The sequence below is a fragment of the Prunus mume genome, linkage group LG5, assembly GCF_029339155.1.
Source record: "Prunus mume cultivar Tortuosa linkage group LG5, ASM2933915v1, whole genome shotgun sequence".
Taxonomy (NCBI): Eukaryota; Viridiplantae; Streptophyta; class Magnoliopsida; order Rosales; family Rosaceae; genus Prunus; species Prunus mume.
The window spans coordinates 4,305,033-4,321,690 of NC_142702.1; the positions used below are offsets into that span (position 1 = coordinate 4,305,033).

Here is a 16,658-nt window from a genome sequence, read left to right on the forward strand (position 1 = left end):
GTTGGTTTAGAGGAAATCACTTGGATTGCTACACAAAAGAGAAGATGAGGGAGAGCGAAGGCAAGTGGAGGACAAAAGAAATGATTAAACAAATGGGAAAGCATGCAAATGGCTAGACAAGTGCCATTTGATGTCTACGTGGCAGAATAATCATGTGGAGTAGGAACCAACGATAAAATGCAGTTCTGCTTGGGTTCAATGGTTTTCTTCTCATCCCAATCCCAGTTTGAGAGACATTTAAGCAGATTGATTGACAAAGTGCCCAAATTAATCAAAGATATGGCTGTTGAGTTTTATCTTATTTTGGCATTCAGGAAGGCAGAAAATTGTGAAACATTCAAAATGCTAGAAAATGTCATTGATTAATGTAAACATTAAGAATTGAAATTATTAATTAAATGAGGATAATATGGTAAATTCATACTTTTTCATATTTTAAAAAAAATTAAAATTAAAAGAAAAATCAAATAATGGATTGTATTTTTATGGAACACAACTATCCATTATCTTTTTTAATTCTAAAATAAATTTAATTTAAAAAAAAAAAAGCCTCTCGCAGGCGTGGAAGCGCATGCCGAAAGGCTAGCATACATAAAGCAAAAGACAAAAAATAGTAAAACATTCAAAATACCAGAAAAATACCATTGATTAATGATTGAAATCAGGATAATATGGTATATTCACAATTTTTCATATTTAAAAAAATTAAAATTAAAAGAAAATTAGATAATGAATCATATTTTTATGGAACACAACTACCCATTATCTTTTTTAATTCCAAAATAAATTTAAATTTATGAATAAGAAAAACCTCTCAAAGGCGCGGAAGCACTTACAAAGAGGCTAGTGAGAAGAATGTGTCAAGTTTCAAGTATCCACTCACTTTTCTTTTAATTCAATATTTTGTGTGTTTTAAAATTTTTTAATTAAAATAAACTAATTTAATAGTTTGCGCGATGAAATATATTTTGTCGTGCAAGGTTTTTGACTTTTTGTTTTATGATTTTTTAATATTTTTTAAATTTAATTTAATTGTACGATTTTTTTAATTACTTTAATTTAAATTGATATTAATTTGTTCGAATTTTTATTTTTTAAATTTAATTTAATTGTATGATTTTGTTTAATTACTTTAATTTAAATTGACATATTCAAAATGAAATTACATATGAAAAATAGTGATCAAATTATCCAATAAATAAATAAATAAATATGTATATAATATTCAAAATGTACACATAAATTAACAAAGTACAATAATAAAATCCTAATACAAGCCTATTGTGGTGGCAGTGACGGAGGATATGTTTTGATAGCGTCCTAATCCTCAACTTTAGCTGTCAAAGTCTCGATGATTCTCTACAAAAAAACAAATATGGTCAAATAACAAAAAGAAAAAAAAAAGGCATAATCTCCCCTAAAATTCATACCACAAATCCAACTCAAACTCCAATCCTCACCCTGTACTCGACCCCCAAACCCCACACAAACTCAAAACTAACTCCAAAAACACATATTAATGAAAAAAATTTAAAATTTGGTGAGAATATACCTTTTGGCAAGATTGAGAGTGAGTGAGAATGAGAGGGCAAGAGAGAGGAGAGGTAAGAGTAGAGAAAGACATTGAGAAAATAGTGGAGTTATTTTAGTTTTAAAAACTGTATCACTTCGTGCGACGAAAAATATTGTTGTATTATTGTTTAGGGGTGCTAGAAATCCACCCAACTTGGGCAATTTCTGAGAGCACTAAACGCCGGCAGACAAGGAACTGGCAGCCGTTGAAATTTGGAGGTGTAATCCGGGCTGCACAAATTTGTAGCCGGATGAAGCTAGGAGAAGTGGGTAGAGAAACGCGGCTGGGAGCGAATGAATTAAAAAGAGTGGCGGCCGAGTCATTGGAGGTTCGTAGCGGCGAGGATTGGAAGATCGTGGCGAGTTCGCTGGAGTGTTGGCGGCCGAGATTCGTTCGAATGAGGCCCGAATGTAACTGGGCACAATTTAGCGTAGCCGTATAAAATGGGTGGAGTGGGCAGCCAAGTGAGGCCGGGCACCGAGGGAAGCTGGAATCTCGGCCGGGCGTATTGAGTGATGGTGGTGGGCGGATGAATATGTGGTGGGCATAAAATGGATGAATGCGGCCGACTATTTTGAGTTGTGCGGCTGCTGTGTTGTTAATTAATATGAGTGCGGCTGGGATGTTTGCTCATCTAGGTTATAAAAAACCTTTATTTTTATAAATACAAATTTATAAATAAACCCAATCCTAGACATGTATTTATAAAAAAACCCAAGCACTATTTAAACATAGAAACACACCCAAAATCAACCCTAAAGTCAACTTTTTGGGTGTGTTTATAAATGGGTTTTGAGTGTGTGTAATGATGGGTTTTGGGTGTGTTTATATGTTAAAATAGTGCTTGGATTTTTTTTATAATTTCAACCTCCATTTTGGATGTTTTAGTGAAACTCCCATAAATAAATGGGTTATGCGGCTGGAGCCCGTGGTTATTCTCCAAAAGCTGGGCCGAAGGTGTCTTATCCATATATACATATATATAATAATATATATATGTATACCCGGCTGCCTTGCTTTATTGTTATGCTTCTATATATATAGAGTGGTGATTTCCCCACTCCTTTTTCTCATATTTTATCCACTTACACTCCTTTTATAACTAAAAAAGGAGTGTAAGTGGATAAAATAAGAGTGGGGAAATCATTGCCCTATATATATATATATATATATAACAGCAAGTACTTTGTGAGTATATAAATAAATTTGCTATTTTCAGTTATCTCTATTTTTATTAAGTTCATATAAGCATTATTTTAACCGCATCAGTTGCTTGCACTGCATTTCTTCTGTGTTCCTTTACTATCTCTGGTTTCTTTCTATTTTGGTATCAGAGCCGTAAGAGTTACGGTCGTTTGTCTAAGTCTGCTACTCATCCCGCCCAAGTGGTGGTTTAAGCTTCGAGTAGAATTTCTACAGTTGTCTTCTTCCTCTTCCCTTTTTCTTTCTAAGTCATTTGTTGATCTTTCTCTAAGGGCTGACCATGAGTCCTTTTCCTGCTGTAAGTCCCTGTAGTGGGCAGCGTTGGTGGCAGGAGACAGAAAACCGAGAGAGGTTAATAAGTTTCTTGTTGAGAAAACGGTTAAGTCTAGAAAGCCACTGTTTATCTTCTTCCTCAGAGTCTAAAGCCGGTTATTTGAGTAGTCATGAGTCGTCTATTTATAACAAATTCATGTAGTTCAAGCTGTTCTAAAACCAATATAAGCCGACTTCCTAAGATAGTTAATGAAGAACAATTTGAATTTGAGTCTAATAACAAAGAACAATTAGATTTTAGAGATTGGAATATCCCTAAAGTCCCGAGTCAAAAAATTTATAAGAAACATTGGTTGTCTTCAAGCTTTAATAGTACCACACATGTCAAAACAGTTGAACAAGTATATGCCTTAAGTAAAGAACATGAAACATGTCAGTTGCTTAACCTTGAGTCTGTAAGAAAACATAAGTCTGATGGTAATAATTTCTTGCATATAGGTCTAGTTCAAGTTGCAGTCAAACCGTTAACTAGATTAGGATTACAAGCCTCTATCCTTCTCTGTTTACGTGATGCCCGGTTCACTGTTCAGTGATAGCACTCTAGGAGTCATTGAGTCTAGTCTGTGTAATGGTCCAGTTCATTTTGATTGTTACCCAGATTTCACTGTAAGTCTTAGTGATCCACACATCTTAAAAGCCCTCACTCTGAATATTAAGACCGAAGGTTATGATGTCCTCCCCGGCACCCAACCTTTAGCCTTAGTATACAGAATTTACTATAAGGTTACAAGCACTAATATAAATTTCCAAGCCTTAAATAAAAGCCCAAAGACCAAACGGTTTTAATCCAGAGTCACACTACAAATGCCCATATCCAAGTCCCTCATACCATCAAATGGTCAGAGGTTGCCCTTCCAAAAGATTGGACCCTAGTTACCGAGAGCCAACCAGCTCCCATCCAACATAGTCTAAACAATTTAGACTACATCCAACAATACCTAGATGGCACAGTTAAAATCAAATTTGAAAATCAGCCTTTGAGAAAGTCTAATGTACAGTTGCCAACCCCTAGTCATCGCAAAGGCATGCCCCACTCGGCATTCCTTTACTGCCTCGTCTTCCACTCTAGAACGAGACCTAGAGTTAGAAAAGGCCATGATTGATTTCAAGCTTGAGTCCCTGAGAAAATCCTCTCAGGTAAACCAACCTTATTACGGCAAGGTACCAGTCGACCAAGAATATAAGTCTGACTCACCTGAGTCACCAACACAGTCCGATTTCATAGTCGATAATCAATTAAGAACTCTTAATAGAAAATTCGTAATTGATTGGAAACGTCTTAATCAGCACCTAAAGTCTCCGGAAAACCAGCATAGGAGAGATAGTTACCACCAAGCCTATCCTGATAGAGATGTCCGTGATAAAATCTTTAGTGAATGGAAAGATTATATGCGGTCAACCAAGGTTGAAATTTTCTACCTTGATTTTATTGAAAGCCGATATATGTCTAATGAGTTGAAAACTTTAACAAAAGAAAAATGGAAATTATTAGATAGAACGGTTGTTGAGTCTAGCCATCCACCAGTCGACACTATAGTTATCAGTCATAGGAATAGTCTCATACCTGCCAGTCCCTTTAAAGCCGCTGATAGTAATGATGAAAGTAGAAGGTTAATTGAGCAAAACAACTACACCAACCAGAGTCTAGTTGTCATAGGGAAACAATTGGACACAATTGAAACTAAAATTGATAAAATTGCTAGTTCTCCAAAAGTTAAGTCTAAACTAAAAGTTGAAAAGCCGTTAGTTCAGTTCCAGGATCTTAAGTCGAGCCCTACCCTTAAGATCAAACCAACAATGAAGAAAATAGAAGAAATGTTAGAACAGTTGACACCAAAAGCTGAAAAATCTGGTCTTAAAACACTAGATTCTTTCGTCATCCCTCTGAGTCTGAGCCAATGTCAACAGATTCCGAAACTAGTAACATTTCAAAGATAGAACAAGCCTTTAAGAACTTAGAAGTCCAACCCAGAATAAAGAAAGTAGAACGACATATAAGCCCTACCAGCCTAACTAAGAACTGGTATCCCAGACCTACTCCTCCAGACATTCAATTTGAAGAAAGAAACTTTCAAACCCAGTTTTCAGTTTCTTCCGACAAATTATATGAATGGAATATAGATGGTCTGTTCGAACAAGAAATCTTTAATAAGTTGCAGCACATGTCCATGGTCGCCAATAGTTATATCACCAATCACAGTTTCATGACAGAAATTGTGCCCCTGTTAGTTACCGGATTTACTGGTACTCTCAGGTATTGGTGGGATAAGCACCTTACCCCTGAGTCTAAAAATTTGATCATACACGCCGTAAAACTTAATGAAGATGGTCTCCCTATCTTTGACGAACAATTAGGTCAAGGTATAGAAGACGGAGTCAACACTTTGTTTTACACGATAATTGAGCATTTCATTGGAACCCCTAGCAACACCACTGCTAGAATCCATGACCAGTTAAGTAATCTTAGATGCCCCAAGTTGTCTGATTTCAGGTGGTATAAAGATGTCTTCATCTCTAGAGTCATGCTTAGGGATGATAGTAATCAACCATTCTGGAAAGAAAAGTTTGTTAATGGTCTCCCAAACCTATTCGCCCATAAGATTCGAACCACCCTCAGTAATGAACAGGGTCATATAGATTGGGATAATTTAACATATGGTAATATTATAAGCACAATTAATCAAGTTGGTATGAAAATGTGTATAGATTTTAAAATAGGTAAACAGATACAGTCCGATAGGAAATCCGCTAAGTATGAATTAGGTAATTTCTGCGAACAGTGATGGTCTTACCAGTCTTCCCCCGTCTAGAAAAAATAAGCCTAGTCACTTACGTAAAAGCCGTCATTATTCTCGTAGAAAACAGTTTTCTCGACATAATGATGAATCACGTGATTTTTACAAGTGAAAGAAATACGCGCCCAGGAAAAGTTGGTCTAAAAAGCCGAATAAGCAAAAGAATAGTCGTACTAGTAAAAGCAAAGATAAAGATAAAAGCAAAGTTAAATGTTTTAAATGTCAAAAGTTCGGTCATTTTGCGTCCAAGTGTAAAGTCAAAGATACTATTAAGCAGTTAAAAATTACAGACGAAGATAAAGAAAAGTTGATAAAAGTTTTGGAGTTGCGAGACTCGAAGCAAGCATTGAGTCTTTAATTGTCGTTCAATCCGAGTCGATCAGTTTTGATTCATCATTAAGTTCACCCACAGCTCAAATTGGTTGCACAGATAAATGTTGTAATAGATTGAAGTCCATTTCTGTTCACTAAACAGGAAGAGCAGGAAGAGTTGTTAATTGATTTAATAAGCGAGTTGAAAATCCGAGTTAAAATCTGAATATTTGAAAAATTAAGAAAAGTCATCATCAGAAAGCAGGGTCCTTCTACCCTCACTGTAAGTCCTGAACACAACCTTAGAAAAATTTGCCAAAAGAAAGAAGTTACTTTGCAAGATTTACAGTAGAAGTAAAAATGGTAAAAAAGGAAATAATTGAATTAAAGCAGATAAGTCAAAAGTTGCAATCTGAAAATTATACGATTAAACAGGATTTAGTTCGCCTGCTAGAAAAGGAATCTTCGAGTCTAGAAGTCGATCAGAAAGTCCTCACCACTCCGATGATGAACCTTCTGACATGAAACAAGCCGTCAACCTTATTCGCCAAGTTAACTTTAGGAAATGGTATTCTAAAGTCACCATATTTGTTCAAAGTTTTGAATTCGCCACAGTTGCCTTGTTTGATTCAGAGCCGATTTTAACTGCATTCAGAAGGTCTAATTCCTACTAAGTATTACCAAGTCTAGGAATCCTGGCATCGCTCTGTAGATCCTCGCAGTTGAATTATGAAATACCAAAAGCCCATGTATGCCAAAACAAAGTCTGCTTTAAAACCTCATTTGTCTTAGTCAAAAATATTACTGACGAAGTCATTTTAGGTTTGCCTTTCATCTCTTGTTGTATCCTCTCCGGGTAGATTATGATGGCGTCATATCCACCTATTTAGGAGAACAAGTTAAGTTTGAATTCCTTTCTAAGCTCGAGTTGCACAACCTAAGAGCCCTACAAAAAGCATCTGTCTCTAAGTCTGTCCAAGTTGTTAAAAAAGTCGAACAGTTGAATTTCTTAAAAGAAGAAATTAAGTTTAAAAGAATTGAACAACAATTGAAAGATAAGTCTTTACAATTGCAAATTCAACAATTTGAAACTAAGTTGAAAAATGAAATTTGTTCTGATTTGCCTAATGCCTTCTGGTATAGGAAACAGCACGTTGTCAGTCTTCCCTATATCAAATCCTTTAGTGAGAAAAATATTCCCACTAAGGCTAGGCCAATCCAAATGAGTCAAGAATTAATGGAATTTTGTAAAACAGAAATTCATGAGTTGCTTCAAAAGAAAATAATTCGTAAAAGTAAGTCTCCCTAGTTGTGTCCTGCTTTTTATGTCCAGAAAAATGCTGAACTGGAAAGAGGAGTCCCCAGACTAGTTATCAACTATAAGCCCCTTAATTCGGTCTTAGAATGGATTAGGTACCCCATACCTAATAAACGAGACCTAATTAACAGATTAGAAAAAGCAGCTTGTCTATTCTAAGTTTGATATGAAAACGGTTTCGCAAATCCAAATAGATGAGTCAGATAGGTATAAGACTGCATTTGTTACTCCTTTCGGTCATTATGAATGGAATGTTATGCCGTTTGGTTTAAAAAATGCTCCTAGTGAATTCCAGAACATCATGAATGAAATATTCAATCCTTATAGTCATTTTTTCATTGTCTATATTGATGATGTTCTTATCTTCTCTGAGTCTGTAGAGCAGCATTGGAAACACTTGTATAAGTTCCTCCAAATTGTCAAACAGAATGGTCTAGTTGTCTCTGCCAAGAAAATCAAGTTGTTTCAAACCAACATTCGATTCCTTGGTTTCAATATATGTCAGTCGCAAATTTCTCCAATTGATCGAGTCATCCAATTTGCTGATAAGTTCCCAGATCAAATTCTTGATAAAAGTCAACTGCAGAGGTTTTAGGATCTCTTAATTATGTTTCGACTTCTATACTGAAAACATGTAAGCCTTTGTTTGATAGGTTGCGAGTAGTTCTCCGCCATGGTCAAACACCCATACGTAAATCACAAACGGATAAAGCCCATGTCAAGACACTTCGCTGTCTTGGTATACCTTCAGTTGATTTCTTCAAAATAGTTGAAACAGATGCCTCTGATATAGGTTATGGTGGCATTCAAACAAAGAGCTGTCCAAATTCCAGGAACAAATCGTCGTTTCCATTCTGGTGTTTGGACTCAGTCGCAATATAATTATAGTACCATTAAGAAAGAAATATTAGCTATTGTATTATGCATTAGTAAATTTCAAGATGATTTACTAAATCAAAAGTTTTTAATCCGAGTTGATTGTAAGTCTGCGAAACATGTTTTAGAAAAAGACGTCCAGAACATTGCATCTAAACAGATTTTTGCACGATGGCAAAGTATTTTGAGCATATTTGATTTTGATATTGAATATTTGAGAGGGAGTGAAAACTCCATTCCTGATTTTCTTACAAGAGAATTCTTGCAGGATACACAATGGCACCCAAAAAAGACAAACAAAAAAGTAAGCCACCAAAACCATTAGTTGCCCAAAAAAGCCATCCCGCGTCTCGCTCAGAATCCTCCTGCAGCTTCCATGAGTCACCTAAGCCCTGAGTCTCCCAAAAATAGTTCCTTCCCGTTGCACCCTAATCCAAGTTGCCTCGCCAATCTCGATTGCCAATAAGTTCTCCGCCTTGGCTCAACGATCGGCCAAGTCGGTCCTAGCTACAAGTCCACACTAGTTTCCGATTATGACCCATTTGCAGGTCCTTCAGTTGCATTCAAAAAGTCATCCCCATATCTTGCCCAAGAGTAATTCCCATCTATTTGTTATTGAGCCAAATTATGATATTCATTCTGATCCAGTTGCCATTGCCAGGCATTACTTTCCTCCTGGTTTTCATTATATGCCTCCTAGCCCATATAAGTCCCTCAAGTATTATAGAGATATATTGCTTGAGACCCAATCAGTTGAAATTAAGCCGATAAGGGATCGAGATCATCCTGAGATCATCCTTTATCATTCTCTTTACATACACAGAGTCATAAGCCAAGAGTCGTTCAGTAGTCATCCCTACCAGTTGAAAACACTCCAATCACAAAATTACAATATAATTACTCCGATTATATTGAAGCCTGGTACACTATCTTCCTCCATCAGTCCGAGGATTTTAGCCATTCCTGGTTCATTAATTTTGACAATAAGTTTAAAAGTCCTTTTCCCTTCTGGTTCCTCCATTGGTGGGAAAAGCACGCCCATTGAAGAAATTCTCCCAGCTGCGCTTTGGCGCCATCCGCTACTTCACCAAGAAAGCCAAGTTCACCAAAGTTGACCTATTCTTTCCTAAGCGGATGTTGTTTCTTGCCCGGCACAAGGTTCCCTGGATACTCAAATGGTCCTACAGAGTCACCATGGATACTGAGTACTTGCCCGCCAATTCTACCAAATGGTGGGACAAATTCGAAGGACAGAACCACAATATGTCTACAATGACCTTCCAGCTTGACTCCAGCTCCACGCCTGCTCCAGCCCGGTCTCTCCCACTGATCACCACGCCTCATTTTCAATAAGGAAAATCCAAGGTCGAGACAGAGAAATGGCCCTTCATTTGCTGCATCAAGCCTCCCAAATGGATGATGATGAGGACAATGATTCTCCCTCATCCTCTAGTTGCAGCCCATGCAAGAGCCCGAACTGTAAGCCCAAGCCCAAGAAAAATCTTGGTATGAAGACAGTTTGAATGAGACCAAGAGTCTACGACGCCTACGACCTAGGGTCCGACTAAGCTAGTTGTCGACACCATAATTGCCTTGGTGGAAATCATTGAAGCATCTTGTAAAGCGCCCTGCACTATTTATCGTGACTCCTCGGTCAGATTCCACAAGTTCACCTAAGTAAAGCAAAGTTGCCGACATTTCACTCAAGTTAAAGTTGCCGAAAGCAAGGTTAAAGCAAAAGAAGTCTGATGACAACTCTCGCTCCCATCATTGCTTTCACCATACGAGTTATATTCGGTTACCCTAGTTACTTTCTAGGTAACCATAGTTGCCTCCCTCTATATAAGATGGCTTCGGCCTCAGTTGTAAGAGGAATACAATTTACACTTTCAGTTTTTAGAGATTCTCTCTAAACATTCTTAGAAGAATCATCTTTGTAAACACTATGAGATTGTGTTCGAAGAGTTGCTTAGTTGCTGTTGTGAGTACTTTGTGAGTATATAAATAAATTTGCTATTTTCAGTTATCTCTATTTTTATTAAGTTCATATAAGCATTATTTTATATATATATATATATATATAAATATGTATATAATAATATAATATATTATATTAGCATATATTATATATATGGACAAGTATATATATTAATAGGTGAATGTGCATGTGCGGCCAAACTGGAAAGTTCAGGCTTTCCTTACTCTATTTTGTGTTTTTATATAAATATATATATATATATATATTTGGAATTTAATATATATATTATATGGATGACAATGTAAGAGAAATAGGATATCCAAGTTTAGGCCAACGATTATTGCCAGATTTTCGGAGGATTACGTGCACGTGACGGAGGGCCTCACAAGGAAAGAAATCAAGGGAGTTTTTATAATAACTCCGAGTGTTCCAAAACAAGGAAGAATCAAGCATGTCAGAATATCAATGCAATCTTACGGATTTAGGGGGCTTTGGAAGGAAAGAAGTTTTTAAGAAAAGTCGACATTTGGCCATTCAATGGCCAACCCATGAGCTGACGAGTGCCCTATATAAACCTTGCTTGACGAAGGCATCAGACACACAACATCAGACAAACAAACCTATCTTTCGTAAGTTTATATTTTCCTTGTCATTTAAATTCTTGTCCAATTTATATTTCTTGTCATTTCAATTCAAGTTTATTTCGATTCCTTTACATTTAATTGTTATCGCACTTCGATTAAATTTAATTTCAAGTTTATTTCCTTTTCGTTCTTATCGTTCTTATCGCTTTTATTCTGTTCTTGCTTTATTTATCGCTTTGATTTATTTTATCGCATTTCAATTCTTGTCTTTACGTTTATACGCATATTTAGTTTAATTGCTTTATTTTTATTTAAAACCATAAAAATCACAAAACATATCCATACGAAACCTAACCATTCTCGAGCCTGAGAAAGTGAAAGAATCTAGGCCAAGAGGAGGTTCCTTGCTTGGCCGATCAATCGCTTGGTCAGTTAGAAGCGCAACATATCCATCTATTCACATTCCATTCAAGCCCAAATTCGGGGTTTGGTGGTGGCACGCCCCGCATCCAAAGAAGGACCAAAAGTTCCTTCCGTTGGCTGCCTAGGCCGAAAAGAGGGAAACAATTATAAAACTGGATTAGTCCATCTCCACGTGTTTAAGCTATATATATGGCTCGTTAAAATGCTTCTAAGGATGACATCATTTTTTGAAGTAGTACTTAACCCTTAATATTTTTCCAACAGCACTTGCATAATATCCATTACATGCATTTTCTATTTTAATCATGGATAATAATTTTATATTCTTTATTTTGCATAATAATTTGAGAAGAATATCATCAGAAGCCAAGAAGCTAGGGACAAGACTACATGATATGTTGCGGTGCACATCTACAAGATACCATGACATACCAATTTCGTTTCTGTCGCTTTCATCACTGATTATACATGTTTTTGGTTAATGTTCCTCATATCCTGCCATTGCATCTCTTTGATTAGATAATTTAGTTATTATCTTTAGTTGTATTATAAAACTGGATTTATTTGGACCTTCATTGAATCTTTGGATGTTTGGCTCAACTGTTGGTATCTACTTAATCAATTACAAGCATGAAAGTTAAGTGTAGTTTAATTTGGGGCAAGTGGATGTATAAATTAACCAAAGTTGTTAATAGAAAGATCCGTGTAACTAAACATAAACCTACTCATTTTCCGACTCCTATATAAAATTAAAAAAATCTAATTTAAAAATATATTACCATATTTTCTTCTATGTATCCATCAAGTAATCTCAACGATCCATCTAACGACCAAAAAAATACATGGTCCGAATAATGCTAAAAACCTGGCCTGCAGATGCAAACTTACGACACAAACATTAAGCGATAAAAAATAAGGACAGTTTAAGTGGCCTACGTGCGTTAGGGAATCTCCTGTGATGCAATGCAACGTAGTGTAGTGTAGGTATCCTGTATTTTCAATCAATACAATGAGATGATCCAAAGGTTGTAATTGGCTCCACGATCAAGATCCCGCCAAAATTGTGATTGAAAGGAAAATCTCAAAAGTAGAAAGGAAAAGAAAAACCACAAATCCAAATTGGTCCCTCTATCAAATTAGAAACAGTACCTGACTTAAAATTCAATCATCAATTCATTAAAGAGGACTATCAAAGTCTTTCTAGTTACTAATAAATATCTGAAATTATCAGCAACAACATGCCCTTGATTAATTGATGGTCAAATCAGTTCTCCCGAGTTAGAAACTCCATCCCCGTGGCTTGGCATCTTCATCTTGTTTTGAAGTTCAGAAAGGAAGCACGCTGTGCTGCATGGGTTTGTGAGGTGGATGAATCAAACTTCATCAAGATCAACGTCTTCTTTGTGCCATCGGAAGAAAACAATGGAAGATTGGTTTAATTGAACACGACGATCGTTCAGACACCTGCAAATTGTAAAAAAATTCTTTTGCTTTTCTTCTTTTGCTTGTTCTATTTCTCCCATCTGGTATCAGAGCCATAAGAGTTGTAAGTTTTTGTCTAAAGTCGCAACTCATCAGCAAGAAGTGGCTGGTTTAGGTTTTCTGAGTTGAAAGTCCTTAGTTTCTTCTTCCACTTCCTTTTATTTCTTCAGGTTACTTGTCGGTTCTCTCTCTTGGTGTCCAAACAGCAGAGTCCTTTTTCCAAACAATAAGTCCAAGTAGGGCACGCGCGGTGGGCATAAGCCTCGTATTAGGAGTTTTTTTTTTCTTTCGATAGTGCATTTTTACCAATGGTTTTAACTTTTAAACCTATACAAGTAAAAATATGTTTTTAAAACGGTACAAGTAAGAATACTTTGTTTAAAATAATACTTCTTGAAAAGAAAAAGTTCTTTATTGTTTTTTTGGTAACATTAAAAATAAATCTTGAATTTCAATTTGAAGGATGAGTTCTCTTTTCTCCTTTTATTCTATTATTCATTTTGTTCTTCACAAGGAGCTGCTTCATCAAAAGCATGCCTGCTTTCGTCAATAACTTCATTGAAGCTAATATTAGCAAAGATGATGCAATACCGTTCCTTGCTGAGCCCTTCTAAGATTTCAACGTGACTTCATCTTTATCTCTGTTGTAACCATAACTTCATCTTTAGAGCTTGGAGAACGAGGAAAATGCAGAGGTGAAAAGTTTTGTTCACTCATAACTTCATCTTTATCTCCATCTTGGGGAAAAGTGGCGAAAAATACATGTGACTTTCTCTGTTGTAACCATCATTCAACTAGTGGGTACTGTTCACACGTGGGCTGGCCACACTTTTTTTAAAATTTTGGGTAAGGCTGCCGACACTTTCTTTGTTTTACTCTTCTTTTGTTCCTTTTCTCTTTCATTTTCCTCCTTTTTGGTTCAACGTTCATATTCTTCTTCAGAAAACCCAAACTCGTGGGTATTATTCATCACTCTAGAAGTCTGATTTGCAAAGCTCAAATTGGCAAACTTTCTTCATCAAAGTTGTTCGTCTGTTCGAAGACTATATCATACCCAAACATGAGCATCATCAGACGGGTCTAGCTACCTCGAACCGGCTATGACATTTCTGTGTTCATCCATGCCTGGTGAGTTTTTTGCAGCTCAGTTTTCATCAGTTTTCTTTAATCTCCGGTGCTTGTTTGACAAAATGTCCTTCTCTAAGGTTGTTCCTCAGTTGACAACTATGACATATCCAAAAATCAGAGCAATCCAACTACTCTAGCTATGTCTGTGGTAAGCATGTTCGTCACTTCCTCGGATTCTGCTGTTATTACTGTACAGTACCTTATTCACTCTTGTATGTCACTTTTGCCTTGCTCAGATGACAATACTTCCTTCATGAAGGTTGTTCAGAAGTCTTTTCGGCAATATATTTACACCTGAAACAAGCTTTTGTTAGTTTACTCAAGTGTAGTTTCAGAGTTGGTTATTTCTCTTTGGCAGCTTCACCCAGGATTTCGGACAAATATTAAGGTAAAGTTTTAAGATGCTTCGATTTCTGGAAATTTGTGTCTGAGTTGTTGGTCCAAGCCGGTTTTGAAAGTGGAAGGACCAAAAGATAATTTAAATAAGTATAAGTGCCAAAGTGCAAATAAAGGAAAATGTAAGGACCAAAGTAAATTATGGATAAGTCTGAAGACCGAAATGTATTGGAAAAAGTATAGGGGCCACAGTGAAAATAAAGGAAAGTATAAGGACAAAAGTGAAATCATTGACAAGTGTAGCTAGTTATAATTAGAGGGCTGGCAATGGGTTGTGTAATTGTCAAGATTATATAACGCAATGTTAGGAATGCTTAACCCAAACCCGACTTATTTAATAAATGTGTCACTGCTGACTGCTAAGTTCTCGCAGTTTCGGTCGCATTGTATTGACTCGCTAAGTAGATCAACTTAAAACTTAATATAAAAAAAAATAGAAAATGAAGAATAAACAAATAAATGGGTTAGTGAGTTGGCGGGTTACACGGTTTTTTAGAGGCTGGCGTTACATATGTATTTTATCGAGTTGGCGGTTGATCCGCCATGACCGCTTTGTTAAACGGGTTATATAGGTATTTTATCTAAGTTGATGGGTTGACCTAAACTCGCGCTTGTTTATTAAACGTCATAGCGGATTGACTTTAAAATGACCCAAATTTTAATCGTATGTTGAACTCACTAAATTTGAGTGAGTTTGGGTCGGCTTGAAATTGCCAATCCTAGTTATAATGACTAAATTGCAAATAAGGATTTTTAGTAACATTTGTGAAATGTTCGACTAGGAATCAGTTGCCCAAGCAAGAATAATTTGAGTTCAAAGGTGCAGAATGCAAGTGAGACATCAGCTTTGGATTCCAAATAGGAGGATCCACTCCCGGACTTGTATGTTTATGTATGATGGCATAGTATATATTGTTAAAAGTAAACTCGCAATGTTTGTGGTTGCCTAATGAACACTTTAGTTTTTCTTTATTTTCTTTACTATTTATTTATTTTTGTTGGGTGAGCAGAACACGAGTGGTTCCTTTACACTTTAGTAGGAAAACTCATGTTCGTAACTTTTGTAATATTTTTTCTTTATTTTGGAGATCAAGGGTCTGTTTGTTTAGTTTCTTCGGTTCCATTGCTTTTCTTCTTTTGCTTGTTCTATTTCTCTCATCTTACAACACAAATATATATACACTGATTTTTCTCGCTTTATTTTTCCAATCTTTGTAAGCGTTGTTGTATGGCCATCGCATGCCGAGCATTCTTGATTGGATAGTGCTAATTTGCTGCTAACCTGTGTTTGTTTTTCTCGCATTTTAAATTTCAATTACCAACTACCTCTTGGAATGGACTTATGCGTTGGCCAGTTGACTTTTTATATTTGTATTTTGTTTTTTTTCCTATGAGGGAGAAATCAAATAGTGCTCATTCGACATTGATTACTTTGATAAAAATCACTTTCTTTGACAACAAAGCGTTAGAGCAAATATAAATTTATATATAAAACTATTGATGACAAAAGCTAGCATAAACTATACAGAAACTGCTCCTAAATTCTTTGAAACCACTATGAAGCTGATCTACTATAAAGAACATTTGATTTTTTTTTTTTAAAACAACTGTGCATGCTAAACTTTTGTTTTAGGGTTCACAAAAAGTAGGTCTTATTTGAGTGTTAAAAGTGCTTTTTGACAAACAAAAGCACTTTTGATAGTGTTTGACATAAAATGTTATAAGTGCTTCTAGGTCGGAAAACGCCCCGAGAAGAACTTACTATGTGCTTCTTCATGAAGACCACAAGTGCTTTTCTGTAAAGCAATTGATTTTTATGAAAATTTTAACATCTTTGTGCCGCTTGCCAGAGCCTTGTGAGCATAATTACTTAGAAGCAAATCCCAACAAGGTTAGAAGTGCTTCTTTCCATCAAGCAGGTTAGTTGTTTGAGTCCCCTTGGCACATACTTTGGAAACATTCTTCACAACTAGCCTGCCTGATTTGTTGACCAAAACTAAAAATTATGAAAATCCAAACTAACCTATTCGGTTTCCAATAATTTGGCAGTTCTATCGATTTTAAATTGCAGCCCAGTGAATGGGACATAGTGACATATGGTGATAGAGGGTGGGTGTGCTTGGATCTTAGATTGGGGAGGTTTGACGGTCTCGTCGCCTAGTGCATGGGCTGGGGGTGCCTTGAGGTGGACGACGTCCCTTTAGAAGATAGAGATGAAAAAAACAATGTTTATTTTATTTATTTGTTTTTATTTATT

General features: G+C 36.1%; 1 long non-coding RNA gene across 2 annotated transcripts; it reads left to right on the forward strand.

Annotated features, from left to right (window-relative positions):
• Positions 1-13,583: 13,583 nt before the first annotated feature.
• LOC148916689 (uncharacterized) lies at positions 13,584-14,322 on the forward strand. Of its 2 annotated transcripts, XR_016127151.1 has the most exons (4): positions 13,584-13,723; positions 13,820-14,005; positions 14,083-14,153; positions 14,242-14,322. It is a non-coding gene; the product is annotated as an uncharacterized LOC148916689 (long non-coding RNA). The 2 variants fall into 2 exon arrangements; XR_016127150.1 differs by lacking the exon at positions 13,584-13,723 and having other exon boundaries at positions 13,759-14,005.
• The last annotated feature ends 2,336 nt before the right edge of the window (positions 14,323-16,658 follow it).